The sequence below is a fragment of the Equus quagga genome, chromosome 3, assembly GCF_021613505.1.
Source record: "Equus quagga isolate Etosha38 chromosome 3, UCLA_HA_Equagga_1.0, whole genome shotgun sequence".
In the NCBI taxonomy this organism is placed as follows: domain Eukaryota; kingdom Metazoa; phylum Chordata; class Mammalia; order Perissodactyla; family Equidae; genus Equus; species Equus quagga.
Genome location: NC_060269.1, coordinates 5,106,769 through 5,117,120, shown reverse-complemented (window position 1 = coordinate 5,117,120; position 10,352 = coordinate 5,106,769).

The window sequence follows — 10,352 nt, the reverse complement described above, 5'->3', positions numbered from 1 at the left end:
GCCACGGGGCTGGCCCTACCTTTTTGTATTTAAATTCTATCATAGGTTAACTTTAATGAATCTCTTATTTACTGGTTCTTATCCAGACTTCTAATCCTTCAGATTGTCTTCCAAAACTTTTATATATTATCTATTGTTTGTGTCTGTGAACTTAGGTTTCTGTTATTTGCCACATATGTATTAAAAAATGGTTTATTACATTAAGCATGGAATTTTTCACCATCTATTTAGTGGGAAAAGATAATTTCCCACTAAAATTTTTATGTATTATTAATGATTGATTGATCATATGCTATTTTATTTACCAGCCACCTTGCCTAAAGGTATATTTCATAATCCTCACAACAACACTGTAACTAATATTATTGTCTCCATTTTGTAGATAAGAGAAAGAGAGGTTAAACTACATATTCAGTCACACATCTAGTGACTGAGAAGTTGAACTTGAACTTGATTAGCCTGAGTCCAGATCGCACACTCTCAATTACCACATTGTTCTAAAATTCTAGTTGCTACCTTATACATTTTGGCATATTCTAAAATAGACTCTTAAATCTCACAAGCAGTTACAGTCTTAAAAATGTAACAAAATTTAGAAAGACAATTCTTTCACAAAACGGTTTGACAGCTTTTATTTCTATTTTCCAAAACATGCACGTAGGAGAAAAAAAATACTTTTAAAATGGTATCACGGAACAAACAAAATCCCCAACTCCTTTCTCTTAAGTTGTCTGTCCTTGTTGCCCGACTTATTAATTTTTTTGCCTCATAAATTCCTCAGCCTCATTTTTATCTACAGTGATTAAAACTATAAGATAAAGTGAAAAGACTCTCATGCGTATCTAAAACTAGATAAGTGCTAATCACAGGAAAATGTGCAATTTCCAGTTAAACCTGTTGGCGTTGTGGCACTGCCAGCTTTTAGAGGAAAAGCCTCGGAGACACGAGGAGGAGACTCTCGCCTGTTTCAGCTCCCGCCCACGTCTCCAGCCACACCTGTCTCATTCGCCTTCCTCCAACCATTTTGTTTTTTCAGTTCTTCCAAAGAGCAGGCTGCTCCCCATCTCTGGGCCTTCATATTCACCTGTTCTTTTGCTCAGAAGTGGTCTTTCTACTGCTTGCTTCCTCTGGATCCAACTCCTCTTTCTCCTCCCTCTTGTTTCAACTTCAATGTCAGGTCCTCAGGGAGGTCTGTCCTGACCCATGCAGACCACATTAGATTCTAACATCTCCCACTGTCCCTGTGCTCTGTAGTAATCATCACCATGCCACCTTATATCTGTCTCCCCAGATGGACTATGAGCTCTGTGCGGGCAGCAGCATTTTATACCCAGCACTGTGTACAGAGCCTGCAACATAAGTTGTGTCTCAATCTTTTTTTTGAATGAGTGAATTGAGCATAAAAATAAACAAATAAATGAAGTGAAGAGAGAATGGACCATAGCCAGAAAATTCTTGCTAATCATCACTACTTTTCCTGGCTTCTGTCCTCTCCTCCCAACCCCCCACCCCAAAAACCCACTTATTTCTTAGCACCACTTCTCTTCATTTTCCTGTGTGGTTTGGGTTCCATACTTTAGGCCCATGTGGAGTTGCAATGATGGCCCATGGAAGAACTGATGCACTTCTTCTTCAGCTGTGCATGAGCAGGCTGTGTTCACCTCAGTGATTCACCCCTATGACACCTTTCAAGCACCCTCCACTCATCATTCAATAATATGCACAATCCTTTGAACCTAAACTTCTCATTATCTGTGATTACTCTTTGAGACACATGAGATGCTAACAAGAATAAGTGCAATTATCCAGCTTTGCAGTAAGAAGCCATATTTATTGATACTGTGATTAGGAAGTCACTAAATATAGATGTGATAATCTTTGGCTTAGTGTCAGTGCAACCAGATGATTGAAAGGCACCTTTTCCAGATGGGTGGGCCAATTGGAACCACAGGATCACACCATGTTGTTGTGAGTCTTAATCCAGGGATATAAGGTAGAGTACTGAGGCCTGGAGGTGGAGGTTCGGGTAGTCTCAGTAGCAACAACCAAGACACCAACTGAAAGAAAGAGAAGGAAAGCAGACTCCTTATCTCCCCATACTCTTCGCAGCACCAGGGAAATGTCTATGGAGCATAGACTTGCCCACGAATCCTACCCCACCCCACTCCCCCATCCCACTCCACTCCATCTCACACAGACCATGGAGTCACGATGACTCTGAGAATGTGTGTCCTCCTAGTTCCCATGGCTGCTGCACAACAAACTGACTGGCATCATTTCTCTCCAAACCTGCCTCCTGATCTGTTGGAGGATTTCATAAACCCGGCTCTGCCAGTGTGTCCGTGTAATCTAGACAAACCACCTGAAGAAGTTTCAGTGGAGAAAGTCATTTACATGAACACAGCAAAGCTCCCTTAACTCAAGGCAATTACCTTGCAAAAATGTGACCTTGATTATAAAAGATGTATTCATCAGGACTCTCACAAACTCAAACTGGCTTAGACAAAAAAGGTATGGTGTAGTCCACAGCTGGTACGGTCAGATTAAGACAGCTAGAGCCCGTGGCTCAAATAATGTCAGCAATCTCTCTCTCTCTCCATCTCTGTCTCCACCTCTCTCTCCCCATCTCTCTCTGCAGGATTCAGTCTCAGGAAGGTTCTCCTCAGGGTTACAAAATAACTCCCCACAGCACCATCCCTCTGTCTTACCAGCTTAGCAACTCCAGCAGAAAGAAAGGGAGTCACTCTTTCTCACTAGCATCAGCAGAAACCCTATGATCAAGTATTATTATTCTGACTGAGATCCCTTGTCCATGTCTGGACAAATCAACATAAACCGAGGGATGAGACTCTCATGGCCAGGCCTAGATCACATGGCCAAGAAATGGGGTCAGCCTCACCTAGGCTGACAACCAGGAAACACTGTTGCCCAAAGGAAGAGCAAGTTGCTGTATCAGAAGAAGGTGAAAGAAGTGGCAGGCTGACTGCCAGGTATATCCATCCAGAAGGCCCAGGCTTTCCCTACTCCCCTTCCTCATCCCTCAGTTGGATGTGCTGGCCTCCAGAGTTGTTGCCCTTATCGGGCTGAAGATAATCCAATTAATAATAACAGCAGCCCACTCCCCCCTTATAAGATGCTATGTGCTTATACATAATTTTACTCATATGTTCCCAAGAAATTCACATGAAATTGTTACTATTATTAGCCATGTTTTATAGATGAGGAAACTGAAGTCCAGAGAAGTTAGGTGATTTGCTGAAGTCACATAGCTAGTAAGTGGTGGAACAGAGGACCAAACCCAGCAGGCTGGCTCCAGTGGTGCTGGTATCCAGTTTTCTTGTGTTTCCGTTTATACAATTAGACTGTTTAAAGCATGTTCTCAAAAGCAGGGGTGATACCTGAAGTCTTTTCATCCCAGACTTACACAGAATCCTAATCTCAGGGCTCAATGACTCTGTGATGGATGATGGTAACTGGAATTTCTTAATGATCTTTACATGTTGATTTTTTTTTGTTTTTGTTTTTTTTCTGAGGAAGATTCATCCTGAGCAAATATCTGTTGCCAATCTTCCTCTATTTTGTGTGTAGGTCGCCACCACAGCATGGCGTACATGTACGTGGCGTTGTACATGGCATACAGCAAGTGCTGCAGGTCCACGCTCAGGAACCGAACCCCAGCCACTGAAGTGGAGCATGACAAACTTAACCACTAGGCCACAGGGCCAGCCCTACATGTTGGTTTTTTGACTCCATCTCAAAAAAGCCATGGAAATAGAGAAGCCTGAAAAGTGACCTCCTCCGTAATAGTATTTCTCAAACTTAACATGTTCACAAACCACTTCATAAATGTTGCTATATCCGTGTACCACCTCAACTACTATTTACCTGGTATTTTTATGTAGCTTTATCTTAAATTGAACCACTTTTTATTTGGCCCTGACTCCAGCCTGATATACCTGAAATCATAGACTTGCTGTCCTACTTGTCTTTTTTCTAAAACGTATTAAAAATAAATGCCTGGGAAATCAAATTAAAATCACAATGAGATACCACTCATTTCATCAGAATGGGTAGAATTAAAAAGGCTGACTATAGAACAACCGAACCCATGCATACATTTCTGGTGGGAATATAAAATGTACAACCACTTTAGAAAAAATTCTGTCACTTTCTTGTAGATCTAAAAAATACACCTATCCTATGATTCAACAATTCCAATCCCACCCGGGAAAAATGAAAACATCTTTACACAGAAAGACTTGTGTAAGAGTGTTCATAGCGGCTTGATTCATAGTGCCTAAAACCTGGAAGCAGACAAGAGACTGGATCGACAAACTGTGATTGATATACTCATGTAATAGGATATTATGCAGCAATACAAAGGGATAAACTACAGATGCGTGGAACAGCAGGGATGAAGACAAAAATTAGGCTGCGTGAGAGAAACCTCACACAAAAGTACGTACCATGTGATTCCATTTATGTGAAGTTCTAGAAGAGGTCAACTTATCTATGGTGGAAAAAATCAGAATGGTGGTTTCCCGGGATATGTGTCGGGGCAGAGATTAAGGAGGAACAGCATAAGGGAACTTTCTAGGGTGATGGTAATTTTTTTTTTTTATAGGAGTTTGGGTTACACAGGGTGTGTATGCATTTTGTGAAACTCAGAAAATTTTACTCACACGGAAAAATAAACTATAAAGAAATATCGAACTCTCATTAATGATGTGCATGCTGAAGGGTTGCAGGGGGAATGTACTGGTGTCTACAATGCATTAAAAATGAGATGCATGAGGGGGACGGCCCTGTGGCCGAGTGGTTAAGTTTGTGTGCTCCACTTCAGAGGCCCAGGGTTTCGCCATTTCGGATCCTGGGCATGGACATGGTACCACTCATCAGGCCATGGTGAGGCGGCATCCCACATGCCGCAACTAGAAGGACTCACAACTAAAATATACAACTATGTATGGAGGGAGCTTTGGGGAGAAAAGATGCATGAAATGCATTGAAAATGAGCTGGATTGATGGCTCGATCAAGGGGCAGAGATGGTTAGATACGTGATAAAGCAAGTATAGCAAAATGTTAATGGAAGGATCTACGTGGTAGGTTTATGGGTGTTCACTGTAAAATTCTTTCCACTTGGCTGTATTTTGAAAATTTCCATAATAAAATGTTGAGTGAAAAGCAAACATCAAACAATGACGAGGACCGCTTCACGTGGGTACCAGCTGAAAGCGCTTCGCCTCCCTCTGGGAGCACACACGCACAGGCTGCAAACACGGCTGGAGCCAACACTGGCTTTCCTTGACGTCTGCAGTTGCAAAAGAACATGATTCTAGCTCTGGTTAAGCCTATAAAGCTGAGTGAAAAATTTATGGTTTAAGTTCATATCCATCTTTCCCCTTTTCATGTCAAAAATTACACATTTCCTCCAATTTGTCTCAATTCCAGTCTTTCTAAAACAAAGAAACAACTGGCTAAAATTTGTAAATGAGCTCCATCCTTCAGGAAAATCATTCTTTAGGAAAAGAGAGGGATTTGGCTTCTGGAAATCTTGGTCATTGCACAAATATGTCTCTAATTTAAGGGCATGATGGGAAAAAATCAAAGCTGACAATTGCAGAACTTGTTAAGTTTCATAAGTGCCACCTCTGAAACCATTGCCTGTGATCCATTAAAGGTCGGCAGGAAAGCTTCCATATAGTATGCACTTAGGAAATGTTTGAATCTAACGACAACCCACATCAACAGTGACTTGGACTAAAATATTTTTTTCTGACAGATTAATGACTGTCATTCACAAGCCTTAAGCAGTAGTCCTTAATCAGAAGAAATTGGGACCCCTGGAACAGCAGAGCAAGCAATATAAAACAAGTTAGAATAAGAGATTTTGGAGCATGCGCAGAATAAAATGATTTTTTTTGGCAACGGCAATTACTATTTCCATCAAGGGAAAAAGCTCTGAAGACAAATATTCAGCAGTCTGAAAGAGTTTGAATAGCTATTAGCATAGATTAAATCTGTAGAAGAAAAGAAAGATGGCACACGGGCTTTCTACTTGTGACAGCATCCAAAAATCCAGCGCCTATAAAACTCGGAAATCATTCTAATTAGGCAATTATAATGACTTAGTTTATTGGATTTGTAATTCAAATGTAAGCTTCCATTTTACGTACTCTAGCATTAAAATGAATAAATTAATTGCTGTTAGAAAAAAACCCCACAATGCTGTTTACTTTATGTCTGTGTATGTGTGTGTGAACTAACAGAGGGTGGGAATCAGAACCATGTTTGTTTCTTCTTAGAATATCTACATGAAAGTTACATTTATTAACTACCTAGAAGAGACCCACTTTTAGACAGGCTAACGATAACAAGTTTATATGAAATTTTAGAAAAATGACAGTGATGCGAAAAGAAAAATTATCGAGCAAATATTAAGACCAGGGAAATGTGTATAAGCCTTCAAAACTGCCCCCTAAAAGTAAGAGGCCAAGCTTCCGTGGCAAATGAAAGATAAATTATAGACAGCTAAAAAAAGGACAAAAGGGGCTCCTGCCAAGAAAACCAGAGTGAGGAAACTATGGATTTTATCTTGATATCTACCATTTGGCAAAAATGGAAAACTCTTGTTGAAACAGTGTGATGAATAGACGCACCACGAATATGGCCAGGATCATGCATAATGCAATGGTACAGATGCTAACAGACTCACACAAGGACACTTCCATTTATTTTTCATGGGCTTTGAAAATTGATCTCTAAAGTGGTCCCATGTGAGTGTCTCCTTGGTCCAAAAAACCCCTGAAAGTACTTTGATTTTCTTTGCACCCAAAATGAAGCTATCCATTGTGGCTATGCCTCATAATTGAGAAAATGAAGAGATGGAAAAGAAGCCAAGTTTCTGATTAAATTAATGTGCCAGTTCTCTGAATTATGGAAGACCTCTTGCAAACCCCAAATGGATCATATGGTTTTCCTGGGAATAGTTTTTTAAAAGTGAATGAACAATAGGCCCAACTCTGGCAATCCAGGGCTGAAATGAATTGCTATAGGATTTCTTCCTAAGCTCCCCCAAGCTAGAATCACTTCTTTGCCCTCCCCAGTCTCATGCCAGAGAACTTTCTCATTATCTGCTCTCATCCATCTCCGTCACACCCTCTCCACCGCACACTCCTTCAAGTGCTTCAATCCCTAGAAACCACCTATGAACTTGAAACCAAAAAGACTTGAGGACAACGGGAATGGCCAAGCCCCATGGCATCACTACCAAGGAGTAAATATGTAGATTACTGAGTAGAAGTAAAATGCTGACCTCGTTCCCAGTGTCCTTAACGTAGTGGGGAAGCCGGCCTCCTGCATGGTATGTGGCTGGGGGTGGAGTGTGGAGGTTTTAGTTCTGAACTTCTACAGTATTTCCCTCTAGACATCGTTGCCCCAATTTGGAAATCGCACTCACAGAGCCCCGGAAGAGCCACCCAGGCCCACCCAGAGAAGCTATTGAAAAGGGATATTTGACTATTATAATTGTAAATTTGCACCAAGTCTGGGGCCTGGCACAAAGATAAAGAATGCAATATAAAGGGCTCCTTAGCACGACTGACTGAGAGCACGTCTGTCCTTTCTTCCAAAATCTCACTGAAATGACAGAAGAATAGAATCCAAAATATGAAACCCTATTTTAAGAGGATAATTCATATTTTTCTTTTCTGGAATATTTTAATTTGACAGGCATAAGCCTCAGACAAACATCAGAAACAAGTTTAACTTAACCGTGTGGACAGGATTTAAAGGAAATCAGAACTGTGTCAATTAAGTTGGAAAATGAAAGTCTTTCCCATCAGAAAAATTGTGCAAGAGCAAGATATGCAAGATTTGGTAAGTGAGCCACTTATATAAAAATTACTAGGGTTTGAGTTGACCCCTGCTGTAGATGTATTTTAGCATTTTGAAGTGCCCACTCCACCCACAGCTCTTGTTGAAAGGGCTGACCAAGACGGCCACGTTTGTGTTATGCACATCTAGTCTCGTCCTGCCAATGGCTAATTAGAGCCGTGTGACGCAGGGTGAGCAAATCCAATGCGGGCCGAGATAATCAGATTACTGCCCAGCAATTTGGAATTGGGAAACTGGCTCAGCTGCATCCTGATTCGTTTGCTACTCAGTGGGATCTGTGGACCAGCAGCATCCATGCCAGCTGGGACCTTCTTAGAAATGTACACTCCCGACTGTAGACCTACTGAATCATTATTTGCACTTGACAAGCTCTCCAGGTGACTTTGTGGACAGTAAAGTATGAGGGACATTGAGCTAGAGATGGGCAGCAGGGCACTTGAATGAAAGGGTGCATAGAATGTGGGCTGGGCTGGTTTCATGGCACACTGAAGCACCAGCAAGCCAAAGTTACAGGAAACACAAAAGACTTGAAAATGTTGTGGAGAGAAGAGAGAGAGCAGAGCAAACTTGCAGAGAGGAGCGGCCCGACGGCAAGGGGTCGAGGGAGTTACCCCAAATCTGTCTGTTCCCGCCAAATCCTAGGACCCAGAGATACTTCCCTTCACTTCTTGGATGGATGTCCTGGGACCTGGGGCATCTTTACATTTAACACTCCTTTAGGGCAGACAGCTCCACAGGCGTCTGATGCTAATCCCTCATTATTCCAAAATAAGCTTCCTGTGAGCCGTAGTTTCTACCAAAACTAATAGCATTGGGGAAGTTTAGGGTAAAAGGGGAAATAGATCACTTAGTACTCTATGGGATCGGGAGCACATCTGGTGTACGGCGCCCAGTTTGGACAACTCACTTTAAAAAGAACACTGACATCCTAGAGTCAGTTACCCAAAGAGAGGCACCAGCATAATCTGCAACAAAGTCTGCAAGCTCCTCAAATCTAGTCGACAGAGGAATGGGCAAGAAAAGCAGGGATATCTGGCTTCTGGAAGAGGAGATTCTCAGGAAAAGTGTCTTAAAACAAAGAGACATTATTTTTTTAGTATTTGAAGGATTAAATGAAGAATTGGTCTATGAGAGGTCAGAGCCAGCCCAGCAGATGACCACCACGGGTCACTACAAGGAAGGATTCTTTTACAATTAAATGGCATAGCAGCTGTTGTTTGAAGTCCCGGTTCCCTGTGACTGCAAGGGTTAAAGCTGGCGCCAAAGGGCCCTCCTCGGAGGCCTGGGAGAGGAACTTCTGTGGAACCAGCCGACCTTTAGGACATGCTGTGTCTCTAAGATTGGCCAGTTTCGGAGCTAGGATTGTAAAGACTCTTGTTTCTCTTGTGATTATGAGCAAATAGAGCCACTGCTGTAGGGATCTGAGTAGTCACAGAAGTCCAGAGTTTTCTATTTGTCTTATTCTCTGAGAACTCTGCTGAGTTTTACAACAATTTTTGAATAAGAAGATGGTAACACTTGTGAGGGAATAAAGTGTCATTTGGAGTCTGAGAGAGAAATGGAAAGAAAGCTATGAGTTTGAAATGAGAAAGAAGCAAGGCTGACTGCAGGTGTTCTCACATGGCAGGAGGTTAAGAGAGCCGTTAGGGGCAGAAGACCTCGAAGCTGGTGCTTCCTTCCATTTGGCATCTTGATTTCCTCTCCATTTTAATTGCTTAAAAAGTCATCCTTACCCATTAACTCATGGATGCAGGAAGTACAGACAGTTTCACCATAATTTCCAACTCAGGACAAACATATGCATTGCTGTATGAATCTGCTGAATAATTTAGCAAATACAGAGGGTTGCACAAGGATTTGAAAAGCAGCATTTAAACCTGAACCTTAAGGGGAAACAATGCATGGCTAACAGTCTGATTCGTTCATAGAGGAGAAGAGCAAAGCAAATCAAGGCGCCAGGATTTATAAGCCCATTCTCATCACAATTACAGACTTTTTTTACCACCCCCAACCAGATAATTTCTTATGAGATTCCAAAGCCCAATTTTTAATTTTTCCATATTTTGCCTCCTAAGTTTTACATGGCCTTTGTTTCCTCACAACCTCCATTATCGCAGTCCTCTTTTTATCCTTCTATTTGCCAAAAGCGTTCAAAGTGTGTGGTAAACAGCATTTTCTGCCTCTCTTCAGGCTCTTCCAACCCTGGAGGAAAATTCCCAGCTCAGAAACTTGTTAATCCAGCATGCATGCTTCATGGCTGCAGGGATCCGGAGTCCCACAAACCCAGCCCGGACAAATGCAAGGAATGTGAATCATTCTGCATTGGAATCCAGGAAGTGCTCAGGCGATTTGAGGAACAATTTCTGTCGTGTTCTTTTCACCTTTTTTTTTAAACTATGAAATACACTTTTTTTGCACTTACTCGTGACGTATGGGCAGCTTACAGAGAAATAAT